General features: G+C 46.1%; 1 protein-coding gene across 4 annotated transcripts in view; it reads left to right on the forward strand.

The window, feature by feature from the left end:
* Positions 1 to 16,160, forward strand: part of GPRIN1 (G protein regulated inducer of neurite outgrowth 1) — a 53,878-nt gene that overhangs the window by 16,695 nt on the left and 21,023 nt on the right. Inside the window, exon 1 of one of the 4 annotated variants that reach the window (XM_083423224.1) lies at positions 10,394 to 10,594. The exons of 2 other annotated variants lie outside the window; for them this stretch is intronic. The gene's annotated coding sequence lies outside the window, so the exon portion shown is untranslated. Of the gene's footprint in view, positions 1 to 10,393; positions 10,595 to 10,778; positions 10,896 to 16,160 lie in introns of those variants that run through there. One more of the 4 variants, XM_083423227.1, reaches the window with a different exon arrangement.

The raw sequence follows: 16,160 nt of genomic DNA on the forward strand, positions 1-16,160 counted from the left end.
GATTGTGGAATAATGCTTGTGGGGAGTTATGGGATATTATTCTCCGGACATCATTCTAGTGGATGTTAGTAATGTAAGCAAGCTGATGTAGATTTTATGTTTGCATTACAAACCCAACTGAAGGGGCAAGAGCCATTTTTAAGCTTTAGCCTTGCTTAAAGATAAACCCCAGTGTTGTCATTCTTCACAATAATAGAGGAACAGAAGAGTTATTGGGCAAAGCAGTGCTGTGTGAAGAGGGGTGATGAATTGCCATGCCAGCGTTGTTTTAATTTGTCATAAGGACACAGTGCATGCATCCCTTTCGCTCCTCTTCCCCAGGGAAAGGGCATCCTGGTTAGGCCCCTTCCTACGCACCCTGGCCTCTTCTCTTCCACCCACCCAGCAGAAAGGAACAGTGATTTTGATGTGTGAATTAGCAACTGGAGAGTGATTCATGTGTGAGTCACAGCACAAAGCACAGGTGGCATCAGGCAAATTATAGGGCACCCACCCAACACTAGCCTCTTTCAAATGCCAGGATACAGCCACTAATTTGCTCCCTTTATGTACTGAGGGTCCTGTTCCCTCTCCTTGCATCCTTCCTTTGCTTTCCCTACCCAAAGAGAGTGATAGTAAGCAGAATAATATGGCCGTAAGATCTAGCATTCATGCTATTAGACTAGTACACATTCCAGACTAGCCAAGATGACTCTATTTAGGAACATAGGATGCTGCCTTAAACTGAGTCAGGCTATTGGTCGGCAGTAGCTCTCCAAGGTTTCAAGCAGGAATCTCTCCCAACCCCTGCTGGAGAAGCTGGGAATTGAACTTGGGACCTTCTGCATTCTAGGGAGATGCTCTACCACTGAGCTACAGTCCTCCCCCTAAGGGCTTTTCTGCTATTGCTCATACTGGGCAAATGTAGTGATGGGTTCCTTGGATTCTACAGGGTTTGCATGGGTTTCTATTCACACTGATTAATTGGGGTCCATGGCATTCTTGTGGGATAACCAGTCTCATATAACCAACATGCTTAGGTCTAATTAATGCATGAAAGTGTTAAAACCATAGAGTAAGCTGTTCTGCCAAGCTTAGCTCACCTTGAGAGGGACTAGGTAATCAAGCCTTTGTTCTACTATTATCTACCTGTGAAGCTCAACATGTGAGGAAGTTTGAGCTGGTTGCTGCAGCTCAGACCACATAGCTCTAACAAGACCCTCTTGGGTTCCTATACCAATAGTTATTTGTTATTTATTAAATTTGTCCATCTGTAGATCTCAGGGCAGTTCACAACATAAAAATACAAGATCGAAACACAAAATACATAATAAAAACAAGAACAAAAAAACCCCCAACCACAAAGCAAGAACCCCCCCCCTTCCCCACCATAATTTAGGAACTTTTACCACTGTAACTAAGCAAAGTTTTACTGCCCACCAAACGTTTTCTGAATGTTGTATGGAAAAACACATGAATCTGACCTTTGGAGAGTTTGTAAGCAAACAATTTTTAACTTACCAAATGTGTGGTCTTTTTCTGTGCTAGAGGAAGAGGGAAACTTTAGAAGGAACTCACAAGGGCATATTCAAAAGATCTAACAGGCTATATTTCCACACTTTGCTTTGCTGCATATTCTCTGATTTTAAATCTCTGCTGTTGCCCCCGACAGGGTATTCTCATTTTATACCTGTTTTTTCCTTGCCATCAACACTTTTGTAACACCACAAGTATTCTGTAGCCAATGGTAACAGCTGCTATGAAACTGAGAGAAGTGACCTGCCTCAGGCAGATGTATTAGAGGCTGCAGATAGATGAAACCAGGACTGTAGCTGTGCCATACATTTAAAGCACTATGATGCCACTTTAAACAGCCATGGCTTCCCTCAAAGAATCCTGGGAACTGTAGTTAAGGGTACTGAGAGTTGGTAAAGGTAAAGGGACCCCTGACCATTAGGTCCAGTCGTGGCCAACTCTGGGGTTGCGGCGCTTATCTCGCTTTATTGGCCGAGGGAGCCGGTGTACAGCTTCCGGGTCATGTGGCCAGCATGACTAAGCCACTTCTGCCGAACCAGAGCAGCGCACGGAAATGACGTTTACCTTTCCGCCGGAGCGGTACCTATTTATCTACTTGCACTTTGATGTGCTTTCGAACTGCTAGGTTGGCAGGAGCAGGGACTGAGCAATGGGAGCTCACCCCGTCGTGGGGATTCGAACCGCCGACCTTCTGATCGGCAAGTCCTAGGCTTTGTGGTTTAACCCACAGCGCCACCCGCGTCCCCTGAGAGTTGTTAGGAGACCCATATTCCCACTATAGAACTTCAGTTCCCAGAGGGGTTTAACAGGCAATTCATCTTCCCAGGGAACTCTGGGAATTGTAGCTCTGTGTGGAGAATAAGGATCTGAAGCAGTTTTAAACAGCGTTAAAAACTGTTAAGACGTATCATAATCATAGGAATAGTGTGGGATCTAAAGAACGCACATCACAGATGTCAAAAAACCAGGGCAAAGATGGTTACTGTATTTTTATAAATAACAGCCCAGTGATGACAAGCATATCAGTAGTAGCTGCATGGAGGACTAGGAAGATCAAGGGGGAGACGTTCTGGTATCGCCATTTACATTTCACCATTTACCAGCATAATATGGCTGCGTTGACCGCTCTCCCAAAGTACAGTGCTCTGTACTTGATGCAAGTTACTCTGAAAAGCCTATAATTCATCTACCCTGTTTTGGCACCATCAACAGTCTGGGACATGCTGACTCAAACTCAGATGCTTGACCTGGATTACTGCTACAGTATCTCAGAGAAATAGAGCACCCATGCCATGTCTGTATCACACATGATAATTTAAAAGCATAGTTTTATAAATAATGACACCAGCCCTGCAAACGGACACTCTGAAATGTAAGAATAGCCCTCCTTACTTACATGTACATGATAGACAATGACGTTTATTTGGGCAAGGGCCCTTTTGATAACTATTAACAAGAAATCAAGAAAGGTAAGTGGAAGCAAACCAATCTCTGTGTGTATACAAATAGCGTATTTACTCAAATATAGTGCATACCTTTTTTGGCCAAATTAAGTCGCGAAAATTAGGGTGCGCATTAGATTTGAGGGTACATTTACATTCATCAGCAAATAGTTTTTTGGCATCAAGCTTTTGAAAATTGAGGTGAGGATTGGATTTGATGACGCATTACATTCGCATAAATACAGTATTAACATACTAGATCGCATTCCTTGTCCTGCAGCAAAGTGTTATGTTTCAAGGCAGGGATAACACCACCAAAAAAGGTCATGTCAGGGCTTTTTATTCTTTGTTTTCTAGAAAGAATTGTAGAATAGGAAATAAGAGTAGTGGTTTGGGAACTGTGCTGGTAAAAGATTTTCAGTGATGGTATCATTAAGATTCATGGTACCTGTGTTAACTGTACTGCAAAGGTATTCTTGCATCTTAAATGACCAGGTTTAAAAAGGTTTCAGTCTTTTGTTTTGTTTCAGTCTTTTGTTGCCATTGTCCATTTCAAGCACACTAGGATCTAAGCTCATTTCCTTTCTTTGAAGTATAATATCTCCATTGCATCAAAGGACCTTGTGATAAGAGGGTTTCCATATGCTGTAATAGCTATCCTTGACCAGTAAGTGGACTCTTAACATTCAGAATAACCCCTATTGACTTATTAATCACTCGAGCCCATCTCCAACAGAGAAGCTGCATAATCATCAAGCTATATTGTCTCACTGCATGTTTAAATATGACTTTAAACTATGAGGAAATGGGGTGACCCAGACTGGCCCAAGGCATTTTGGGGCAGAAAATCCAAAAGACAAACCCTCCTTTCCTATAACTAACATGGAGCACAACCCATCTCGTTGAAACAAAACGGAAACAACATAGAGTGTTATCCTCGTCCTCAAAGATATCTCCTGCCCCCAACACCTCTGCTGCCCCCTAAGACTCAAACCAGCAGTTGCCATTGTGTTGCTCACAGAGGCCTTCCCAGATGCCCATGGGGTCCCAACCATCCCCCCACTCCCCCACTGAAGTTTGGCTTGAATGAAGCCTTCTGCAGCAAATGGAATGCTTGTTTCAAGCCTCATTGCTGGCAAGGGGCAGGGGGAATGAGCACATGAGGGGGGAGGCCGAGATGTGTGCATTGTTGCAATGCCTGCATGCTAGCCATCACAGTGTCTCTTGTCAGCAAATGTCCCCATGGGCTCAAGAAGATGGACAGCCCCTTGCTTAATGACTCCTGAAATCCATGGCAGCCACATCGCCAGGCATCATGGTTGGATCACCTCTATGTGCAACAGAAATCTACATGTTTATATTAAATCCCTGTTTATATTTTAAAAGAACAGGGATTAAAAATAACCCATCTAGCGTCTTTTGCTTGTCTGACAACTCACCTCACCATGGAAATCTGTGGTGTGATATTAGAAGCAGGCACAGATTTCCAGAATGAGACAAAATGGGCTGCTAGCTGGTATTTTCACTTTATTCAAGAATTTTGTTTTTGGCCTTTGAAAAATATTTATTACCTTCTTTAGACAATGTAGAGTATGTACAAGAATGTAGTAAGTCCTTTAAGTGTATACCTGTACATTCTGTTTCCTTCAGGGGTAGTCTTAATCATTATGACCTTATTTTAATCATTATTCCTGTATTTTGTCCTGCAAATCCTAAAAGGAATTTGAAAAGACTCCCCTCTGGTCTCCCAGGGGCTTGCCTACCTGTTAGTGGTGATCAGCTATAGATTATTACAGTTGAAATATTTCACTTTAATCTATTTTAAAGGAGCCTAGATTACATTCCAATAGTCTAATTTTGCTTCACAAGCCTCTAATCAGCCTATTTTCTTTAAATTGCTAAGTGAAACCCCTTTCTTTTAGAACCAATAGAAACTAGTGCTGTATACACACTGCCTCTTAGTCTGGCTCCAACACGCACCACTATTGTTTGAGGCTGAGTACACATGATGTTAGCCACAATACATCTGGGTCTTGTAGCTTCTCGTGAAATGCTCCTGTTTGATGTGCTTTCCCTCAAATGAGGTTCCATCTGATTAGAAAACAGAAGCAGTGGTTAAACTGAGGTGTGTATGGCTCAGGCAGCCATTACACATGTGCAGCTTACAGCACATGCACAGTGAAATGTGGTCCAGCATGAGGAAACAAATCAGATAATGGACATCCCCACCCCCCACCCTCTGGTCTGTTCAGAGATGTAAGAGACAACTTGACCTGCAACAAAACGTTGCGATGTGGACTGCTCCTGCTGAAGCAACCTTCTGACACCAGCATCACTGCTGCTTATGTGGAAGGGTTTAGGGTATGATGGCATACCCCATGGGTCTCTTGAGGCCATGCATGTACATCAGGTGGGACTGCCAATCTGGTGCTCCTGCCCAGTGCACGTGCATGGCCCCAACCTTAACCAATGACCCACCCTAGTCACAGTCAGGCAAACCGTGATGCTGGTGTCAGGAGGGCGACTGCAATTCTACACTGCCGCACACACCACTACTCTCAGCCATGCTGTCTGCCATCACCTACCCACCCCACCAGCCCTCCTCTGTGTGTGTGTGTGTGCGCGCGCATGCGCGCGTGCATGCTCGTGCGTGTGTGCACTTTTTCTCTCATACACACTTACCTTTCTATTCCAGATAAACATGCTCAGTCCTGACTAGCTGGGATTTGGGAGGGGGTGTTGATTTTTCTTTCCTCTTTCTCAACTTCTATAAAACATAGTGTTACCCTAATCATGCTGGTACCTCCTCATGTGTGTAAATGGTGCTGCTTTGGTTACATAACATTCCACATTCATCAGTTAACTGCTAGCTTTAGAATTATTCACAACGGCTATATGGAGCCACTAGTGTCAGAGGCAACATAACCCTGAATGCTAGTTGCTGAGCTGCAGCAAAGGGGGTGTGCTGGTGCCCTCTTGTTCTGCTGGTTTGCCCCAGTGGGGGAAGCAGGTTACTGGCCTAGATGGGTCTTTGGACTGAGGTAGCGGAGATGTTCTTACGTTCGTGTGTTTCCCCCAGCATCTGCCTCAGTCTGGTTAAGGAAATCCACATGCTCTAATATTAAGACAGGGAGCTAACTTATACTAGGACACCATTGGTCCTTCTGGCTCAGTATTGTCTATGCTGACTGGTAGTAGCTCTCTAAGGTTTCACACTGAGGTCTTTCCCAGCCCTACCTTGAGGATACAGGAATTGAACCTGGGGCCTGCTCTGCCACTGGGCCATGGCCTCCCAAAACTAAAAAGCAACAGCCAAGAAGCATGATTGAGATTCCACCTCAATGGAAGGAGAAACAGACAGGGGAAAGGAGAGCCTTAAAACTGTTCCACTATCAGTCTTACTCCAAACCAAACTGAGCAGCATGAGCATTGACACCCTGGGTCAGTGACAGTCTCCCTGATTAATCTGAACCATTCCTGGAAATTGAATACCAAAATCCATATGTAGACCTTCAATTCCCATAGTATCCTGGTGCAAGGGGACAGGTGGTGGCCTCTTTTCAATAGGAGGAAATGGCTATTTGCTTGGAATTGGCTTCAGTTCTTTGACAAGTATGTTTACACTACATGCTTTAAATGGTTTTTTAAAACAGGTTTAATGTTCACAGCTGCACTGCCTTTCCACCTCATGCTTTCGCCTCAGGCAAGAAGTCATCTATGAATTATCTGTGATTGCGTAACGGTAGACTCCATGGAGCCCTGTGCCCAAGCCGCTTAGGGATGGGAGTTATCTTTTAGTACAGTTCCGTACACATCAAGACAGTTTCTGCTTCTGGGTAGACCTTGGCTATTGCTTACAGAAGAGAAGGATTAGAACATTCTCTCTCCAATACGGCGAATGGAGAGTCAGGGCTTTAAAGAGAAACAGTGGGCAGGCAGACCCAAATGGGCAGTTTAGGAGAAAGTGGGCAGTTCAAAAAGAACATTTGGGCAGTTAAAAAAATTCAAGTCTTGCCAAAGTTGCATTATCTTTGGTGATTCAAAACAACTGATAACAATGTGAAAAGTAAACTGAGTAGTCCAAGCGCCTCTAGAGCCCCAGGCCATAATCAAGGATATCCATTTCTCTTTCTCCTGCCAAAGACAACCCCTGCAGACGCCACTGCTGTTCCCCACAGAGTATTCACCAGTATTTCTAATATGAAGGAAACGTTGCATTCTTCTGCATTAGTGTAGTCAGATTGCCAGTCCTGGGGATATTCTCCTGCTCTGTGTAAATTTGCTAAATGCCATGCTATTGAGCAAGAAAACACATAGGCACATGCAAGGCAAGTGCATGTGCACCAGTGTGTTGCAACAGAGAGTGCCATGTGTATTATAGTCACATGCCGCTGGACAGTTCTAAACTTTCCTTTTTAAGACGTCCCAATAGGGAGCTGTAGTCTAAAACACCTGGAAGGCACTGGATTGGGTAAGGTGACTCTACACAGTGCATGGTCCTGAATCTTCTGTCTTGTTATTTTGAAGCTGAAGTGACCCTGCTACCAACCAAAGCACTGTGCAATGCTGAGCTGCTGAAGTCTGAGCTAGAACGAGGAGGTGGAGAGAGTCCTTCAGGACCTGGGGGGGAGGGTGTAGCAGGGTGGGAAGAGGAGAAGAACCTGCCGCTGATGAGTATAAGTGGTTTCCTCGTCACTGCCGAGAGTGAGTGCGTAGGATGCTGTTAGACAAAGCCTGAGCTGGGAAGCAGCGGCAACAGAGCTTCTGTGCTCTCTGTGTGGAGTGCTTTCCTTTCCAACCGCTCTGTCTCAGGTAGCATCAATATTCAGCCTTCCACACATTTCTCTTCCCCTCCCATCACCCCATCTACAAATCCTCCAGAAAGATGCCTTTTCGTTTAGTGCAGAAAAGGGGGCATGAAGCAAATGGGAGGGGGCGAACATGCAGTGGGTGCTTCACCTTCCTCCCCCTCTCAGAGAATCTAGGCTCTTGTCTTTTTTTCTGGCTGCAGCACATGTTGGCTTCTCTGATGGAGTTGGCAGAGTGGGTGGCATCAATTGTAGATTCAGGGTGTGGGTGGATTTGCACTTTGTGGGTTTTCATTCTTTCCCCCTCCTTTCCCCAGACAATATTAGTAATCAAGGCAGGGCAGAGGATGGCAGTTTTGTTGCATGTAGGAAGTGGAGAGAGGGAACTGGTCACTGTTGAAAGAGGAGAGTGATGATGATGAAGTTCATTTGTGCCTTTCTTGCAGATGTTAAAGGGTGCTTCTTGGCTTTTCATAATGCTCACTTTCCAGGAGAGGGGTGGGGAATTGAGAGGTCTTGTAAAGAGGATGCTGGAAGGAATGTGTGGTCCATAATCAACTTTACTGACTCCGATGCAAAATCAAACACCATTTCCCCTAGCCATCTATGGTTGACCCAAAACTTTCCAGATGGTTTTTGTGCAATAATTGCACTGTTGTTTGACCCAAATGTTTCTACTGCAAAATATATCGTTGTCATATCACTCAAACTATGACTTTTGTCACTGCGGAAATGCAATCTTTTCCGCTTTCTCATCTAAATGGTGTATTTAGCACTGTATGGTACGTGGTCACACAATGGACAAGTGATAGACTTTATGCCCCCCATACTATTATATGATTTTTTTTTACCAATACTGTTTTTAATCATGTTTAAAAACTTGTCTGCTCTCCTAGTATAACATTCCAGTGTGGAATTATTCCTCTTAACTCAGGGGGGGACTCACCAGTGTGATGCCCTCCAGATTTTCCTGGAACCCAGCTTCCGTTACTTCTAATGAAAGACCATTTTGGCTAGAGCTGATGGGAGTTGGAGTCCAACAACATCTGGAGGGCACCAGTTGTGTGTCCTGTTCTAATTCTTTATCAACAACGGTAAGAACACAAACAAGGTGTGTAACTTTGGCAAGGTTCTGATCCCTTTTAACAATGCCCCACAATTTCATTGACTTCTTCAGCTACTGATTTGGAAGGGTGGAAATTTTATTTTTTACACTTTGACTCGTATGGTCATGCTAACCTGACTCTGTGGGATAGTCAAGATTTGAAAATAGAAAGGCAGTCTTTTTGTGGCAGAATGGGGTTGATAGTGAGATTTATTTGTTAGATTAGTTAGCAGAAACAGGTAGAGATTTTTGTTGTTTTAAGTTTTATGGTTTAGATACCACTTACCCACTTGTACTGAATAGAAATATATTCTACTACAGCACCTTTTAGTGTCTGTTTATGGACCATCAGCAGATTAAAAGAATAATATATATATTTAAAAGTGTGATCTGAGTAGAATTGGGAAGCTGGCACAACTACTCTTAAGTGACTTTGTAGAAGCACACAAGTGACATTTAACTGCTTCCAGTGTCAGCTGCATATATATCTTATTGTTGTGAGGACCAGGCTTTCAGAAATGATTAAATTACAAACAGGAATAGAATTTCCTTGCTACCTGTAGCTGTTGGGTCATTTTTCACATAGTAACAGTCATTCCTGCATTGCAGGGGGTTGGACTAGATGACCCTCGGTGTCCCTTCCAACTTTACAATTCTATTATTCTAAGCGCTATGACACTATATAGAACATAGAAGTGTAAGCTTGGAAGGGTAACAGGTTTAACAGCCAAGGCAAAGAGATATGGATGGAACAGAAGAATGGGGGAATTGCCAAATACGAACCGATTTACAGAAAACCCCGGAAAGAAACCGTGTTGGTATTAAAACCAGAATAGTGAGCAAGTCTTGAGCTCAAGGAACATCAGGATGGATGGTAATCAAAATAGAGAGTAGAGAAGAGAAAACGCTGTCTTGATGTTGGCAGCCACGCTTTTGGCAATCCTGTGCACATCTACTTGGAAGTAAGTGCTACTGCGCCCTGGCACTTGCACCATCTACTGTGTTGCAAGGCAGGGACGAGGAACCTGTTGCTCTCCAGATGTAGTTGAACTCCAACTGCCATCAGCCCCACCCATGGCCAGTGATTAGGGGCGACAAGAGTTGGAGCCCCACAGTATCTGGAGGGCCACAAGGACCCAATCTCTGCTAGAAACACTTTCCTGGGGAGCAAGCTTCGCTGGAAACTGGCACATTTTCGGGTGGACGTGTATCGGAGCTCAGCCGTAGCGTTCTCGAAGGTGCCCGGCCAGTAGACCCTTGTTATTGCAACAAACTAAGGAGACTACCCCTCTCTGTGTAGAAGAAGAGTCATTTTGTGTATTTTCGCGGCGGGACCAAGAGCAAGGGCAATCTGTGGCCAGTCTACCCGCTCTGCTATGGCATTGCCACGAGAATCGCAGCTCAGGCGAGAGATCCACTCTCTCCCACCCCCCGCTCCTGTGCAGGTTCCTGAAGAGCTGCATCCCTGACAGAGCCCAGACTCTCCTCCCCCGTTGCTGGGAGCGCTGCCTCTCTCTCTCTCTCTCTCTCCATCTCCAAGTGCCTAGGCAGGCAGGCAGGCAGCCTTCCTCCCGCTCCCTCCCTCCCCGACATCAGATGCCTGGCTGGCTCCCACACGCATGCTCCGAGCGGCACTTTCTCGTCGCCAGCAGCGCCCGGAGCAGCCGCGCAGGGCGAGCCGCGGCGCCTTTCCCGCACCCCGGGGCAGCGCATGACTCCAGCAGGTAACGGCACGCACCCCTCGCGGCTTGGGGAGTCTCTGGAGCGCGAGGCCGGAGCCCAGGCCCAAGCCAGACTCCAGGAGGAGGGGGAGATCCCCTCCGCTAGGGTCCCAGATGGGGGCGCCTTTCACCCTCGGGAGCGTCTAGAGCGCTCTGCCCGCCGGGGAGGAAGCGGCGCTGGCGGAGCACGTGCCCTGGCGAGCCGGAGCTGGCTTTGTTCGGAGGTTGCTCCGGCGCCACCTCAACCTAACCGGGGGCAGGGGGCGGTGGGCAGAGTCGCTGCTCCAGCCGCTCACTCCTACAGGTGATCAGAGGGTGGGCATCGCCTACTGATCATGGGATGAAGATCCCGGGTGAAGTCGCCTTGCATTTGCGCGCGGTGCGGGAGTCGTGCGCGCTGGGTTCCCTCGTGCGCTGCAAGCGGGAGAGGAGGAGGTGCCCTGCGCGCTCGCCGTCCCCGGCAAAGCTGCTCGAAGGCATCCTCCGAGCAGCCTGCCTTCTCCATGTGTGTGCCGTTATGAAAGATGAAATTTGACCCCAGTGTTTTGCGGGTCTTTCCCCCCACACCCCGCTCTCCTCATTGTGTGCGACCACGCGTACTAGGTGAAGCGTGTTGTTGTCTCGGGTAGGTGCGCGCGCATTTGGCCATGGGGTGTGTGTGTGTGTTTTTTTCCGCGCACGCCGCCGCGGTTAAGCAGGCGTGTGGGCAAGGAGCCGCGTTAGTGTTCTTTGCCTGTTTGTGTGCATGCATGCGCTCGCTCTGTTTATGTGTGTGCTTGTGTATGTGCGCGCGGATGGAGCGTGTGCCCGTGCCCGCCCCCTGCTGGTGGGTTGTGAAGATGTGCATTTTCCCGTGCGATCAGGGCCAGCGTAGTTTTGCCCACCTCCATGGCGCGGGATCCATTCATCAGTTTACAGCCACAGCGCCCGTTCGGTTTCCGAGGCGACTGGTCTCTGCTGACAACCGCCTCCCACCCCCCCGCCCGCTCGCCTTCCCCTTCCCCAGTGAATCATGGTTGCTTTCCTACCGCACACAAGCCATTATGGCAAGATCTTCGCTCTCCAGCCAGCTAGAAAGTCCCTGTCTGCCCTCCTGGGGCTGCAGATTATTAGGGATTCTCTCGCTTCTCAACTCTGGATCCAGCATTCTCTAGGCAGGGATTTCGTTGACTCTCAGCTCTTTCGCTTCACTGAACTCTTCCTTCCATTTGCCTGACTTTGCTTTTACTGGCTGTGCATTTAAGTTGGAGGCCACGGACCTTTGGGTTTGTAGTGGGAGGGATGAGTTGCATATTAAATGTGGATGCAAGGAATCCACTCCCAGTTTAGGCTCATAGTAAACCCTTCACATTTTAAAGGGCTCTTAGAGTGTTTGAAGTGGTGTAGAGATATTAACTAAGCAATCTTCAGAACAACAGGGTGTGTGTGTTTGTTTAATACGTTTATATCCCACCTTTTTCTCCAAGGAGCACACATGATTCACCCCTCCTCATTTAACCCCCACAACAACCCTGTGAGGTAGGTTAGGCTGAGAGGCAGTTACTGGCCCAAGTGAGCTTCATGGCAGAGTGGGGATTTGAACCGTGATCTCCCAGGTTCTCGCCCAACACACTAACCACTACAGCGCATTGCCTTTCCCTTCATAGACGAGGAGGTGGGGGGTAACAATGGGCCATAGCTCACTGGCAGAGCACATGTTTTGCCTGCAAAGGGTCCCACATTCAATCCCACGATCTCTAGGTATGGCTAGAGAACTCCTTTCTGAAACTCCAGAGTGCTGCTGCCAGTAAGTATGTAGACCAGGCATGGGGAATTGCAAGCCCTGGGTCTGAATGTGACCCTCCAGGCCTTTCTCTGGCCCTCAAAACTCTCATTAGATCATTCTTCATTGGCCATGTTCCATGCCCTCCTTGAGTACTCTTGGCTGACTGGAATGTGCCTTTGAACTGTGAAAATGCCTCTTCCTTGCCTGGATGGACGTGTGTGTGTGTGTGTGTGTGTGTGTGTGTGTGTGTAGTACCATCTGGCTTTTGTGTGATTGAAATATAGCCTTTTATACAAAAGTAAGAGTCACATCCATAGACCTGCTCACTTTTGCCTGTGGTCCCGCCCACCACTGGCATGTGACCCTCAGATTATTGGCCCCAAGGAAGTGTGCTCCTCAGAGTCTAAAAGGGTCCCCACCCTAGTGTTGGCAATACTGAGCTAAGTGGACCAAAGGGGCAACAAAGTATAGGATGGCTTCTTCATGGCTTGCCAAAGACTGCCTAGTAAGTTCATGGAAGGAACAAGATTTGAACCAGGGGCTTGAATGTGCTTGCTTCTGGCTGATGTGATTTTCCTCAGACAGATGCTGCTCCATAACAGAGGTGTGAAGAAACTTTGGCCCCTTCATATACCTCAACGTCTGGAGGCCAAAGGTTCCCCACACCTATCATAAAGATTGCTAGCTTGACCACAGTACAGGCAGCTCCCAGGGGCAGCAGCACTTTGGAAGCAGCATTCAAGTTCTGCTGCTGATGTCAGTCCTGGCCTGGGTCCTCAGGCACGTTGACATGCCATGGATTTCCAGGGCCAGCTTTCAGGTTGCTCTTGCACTGCCCAGCTTAGTGCAGTAAGAAAGGCCTTTCTGCCAGCCCTGTTGAATGAGCTGCTTTTTCCTACCCACAGACGAGAGGGAACTAACCTGGAGATTTTGTGAAGCCCTTGCATTGCTGCCTCTAGCTTGGTGGAGAAAGAAATGAAATGAGCCTCAATCATAGGAAATAAAGCCAAGGCAGAAAAAAAGAGCTAGTTAAAAATGAGTTTTTGAATTCACTTCTGCTCCTGGTGCGATCCCAGCCTTACCATGGCGATGCTATGCAGCTCAGATCGCTTTAGGGAAGATATTGCAGATGTGCCATTTAACAGCTGGGATATGGATTGGGGAGTGACTGCAGCTAATGCCTGGAAACAGTTTTACAGACTCTGAACTCTGGAACTAAATAGGTGTTTAGGCAGCTAAGCTCAGCTGCCTTGCTAACTTTTGTACATTCAAAAGCAGCATCTGTTTAGAGGGGAACTTGGCCATAGCAGAACTTGATTTCTCGTATAAGAGACGGTGCAGCTCAAACCGGCCATAATGCCAGATCTTGTACTAGGAGTCCATATGTGTTAGTTCTAGCTACTCACATGTATGTAAGGAAAATGTGCATGTGCTCAGAGACCCTTACTTTTTTATTATTTATTTACACAAGCAGGATTTGCAACAAAAGGTTGCAGCATGGACTATGCCTGTTCAGGACAATCAACCTACAGGATCTATGCCCTGCACGTAGCTTCTGTGTTCATAGATAACACATTTTCCTTATTGAAACTGATATCTGGGTGGATGATATCTGCTCACACAGGTTCTGTGCAGGAAGTGTGTATTTACCTTGTGCATTGGTTAAATGACAGGAGTGTTACTCTTGCATACCTCCGAATGGGAATTCTTTGCAGCTTTCTGTTTGACTGATGCTGAGAGTAGTGGGCGAATATATCTGAGGATGGGGAAATGCTGCAAACTCTTTGGATTGGCTTATTATTTTTATTTATTGGACTGAGTTATAGTACTCAATGAGCAATTTAATTGTAGTTCAGCTTTGAAAATAGATTCACAAAAGCTACAAACCCACTTGCCCATGCATAGCCGGGGTAGTTAGTTGCCACCTAAAAGGAAAGAGAAACAGAAATCACTTTTGTAAAACTTTCTGGTCATCTGGGAGCAATTCTGCATTCATCATAGGTGACCAAGTTGTTCAGAAACCTGCTGTAGATCACTACTGTACAATGCATCTCTGAAAGAAGAAAGACATGTTCAAAACTTAAGTACTGTATCTAAAAGGTTATGGGGCCTAGAAGGCATTTTTGAGCATGTTTGTGAATTTTCTTGAAGGATTTTAAAAGTGACATTTTTTACTATATTTTCTGGAAGCCATGTGATGATTCCCTTCTCTCCATTGTTAAGCGAAAGACTTTTATCACTGATGTCATTGCTCAGATGTTTTGCAAGATGGAAGAAACTAATTTTCAGCCAACCATATCAAAGCCTTTTCTCTATAAGCTGCCTCAGACATTTTATCCTGACAAAGCCAACTATACAAAGACAATGTGAAGCTTCAGCAATTGCTTTCCACAGGACCCGACCAGAATGGCATTCTGCTTAAGGAAGCAGGGACCACAATTGCAGCTCAGGGATGCACAGAGTAAAAATAAGTACTGGCACACAGCTGGGTAGCATTTAGGGCCTATTAAAAATGCAGCTTCCTTGTAAATGCTGCATTGAATGCTTTTCTGTTTGTGCTAAAATGTAAGCAGTAGCTTTGCTTGGCCAGTTGTAGCTTTGCTTGCCCAACACTCTTGAGTGTGAAATGGTACTCTTGCTCCCAGGTTTGTCTGAGCACGAATGTGAGCAACTTGTTTTTGCCCAAATACAGCAGTAGGAACCTGGCAGTGAAACTCGGGGCAAGTGATGATTCTTTGGCTCCAAAGATTAACTGGAATAAATATTGATTGAGACCCAGGCAGTCCTGTAGCTCTCCAGACGATGTGGGACTCCAGATCCCATCTGGCCCAGCCAGCATGGCCTATGATCAGGGATGATGGAAGTTGTTGTTCAGGAACAACTAGAGGACTGTAGGTTCCCCATTCCTGATGTGGCAATTGCATGAAGTGTGTATGTGTAGCAAACATGCCAAGTTAAGCAGGCAAAGCAGGTAAGTCTTGTCTCCTATTTGGTATGGCCTTTCCTTGCATCCCCCTCCATCAGCAACAGACTTGAAAACCCTGCACAGTTACAACAATAACTGTCTCTCTCCATACACTCTCCTATCTGAGAGAGGCAGCAGGCAGGTATGGTGTAGGTATAAGTCCTAGAAGATAGGGCAGGAGCAAAACCTTTCCCCCCACCATGGTGCACTTAATTATACCATAGTTCTAGAAAGGGGAGAATCTTCTGGAATGCCTCTCCTGATATGAACCTACACAAATCCTCTTCTTCTGAGGCCTTTCTTCAGGCTCGGAGGCTGGTGACAAAGGAGAGGGCCTTTTCTGTTGTGGCTCCCCATCACTTCCTAGTGAGGTTCACCTTGCACCTTCGTTGACATCTTTCCAGCATCAGGTAAAGACTTACATTTCCCACCCCCCAGGCATTTGGTAGACCGAGATGATCTTATTTTGTTACTAGTGTACTGCCAAATTTCTTGTAGCTATTATGGGGGTTGTTCATTCTGTTTATATAGTATTATGTTTTTAATGTGTAAGTTGCTTGGAGACCGTTGGTTAACAGGTCATTAGCAATGGTGATGATGATGATCATGATAATAATAATAATAATAATAATAATAATAATAATAATTCATTGCCAGCCCGTATCCTAGAAATGCTTATGATATAAGGAACAGGGAAACATGTGGTTGAGAACTAGAGGTCTGGGGCATGGAAAAAAAAGGGTGCTTTTAGGTAGTTGAATTCATGTTCAAAGCAAAGGGGAGCCAGCAACTGTGCAGCACTGTCAGAAGCAAGGTTGATGTGTTACAGTGAGATTATG

Source organism: Podarcis tiliguerta, assembly GCF_965153285.1.
Source record: "Podarcis tiliguerta genome assembly, chromosome: 2".
NCBI lineage: Eukaryota > Metazoa > Chordata > Lepidosauria > Squamata > Lacertidae > Podarcis > Podarcis tiliguerta.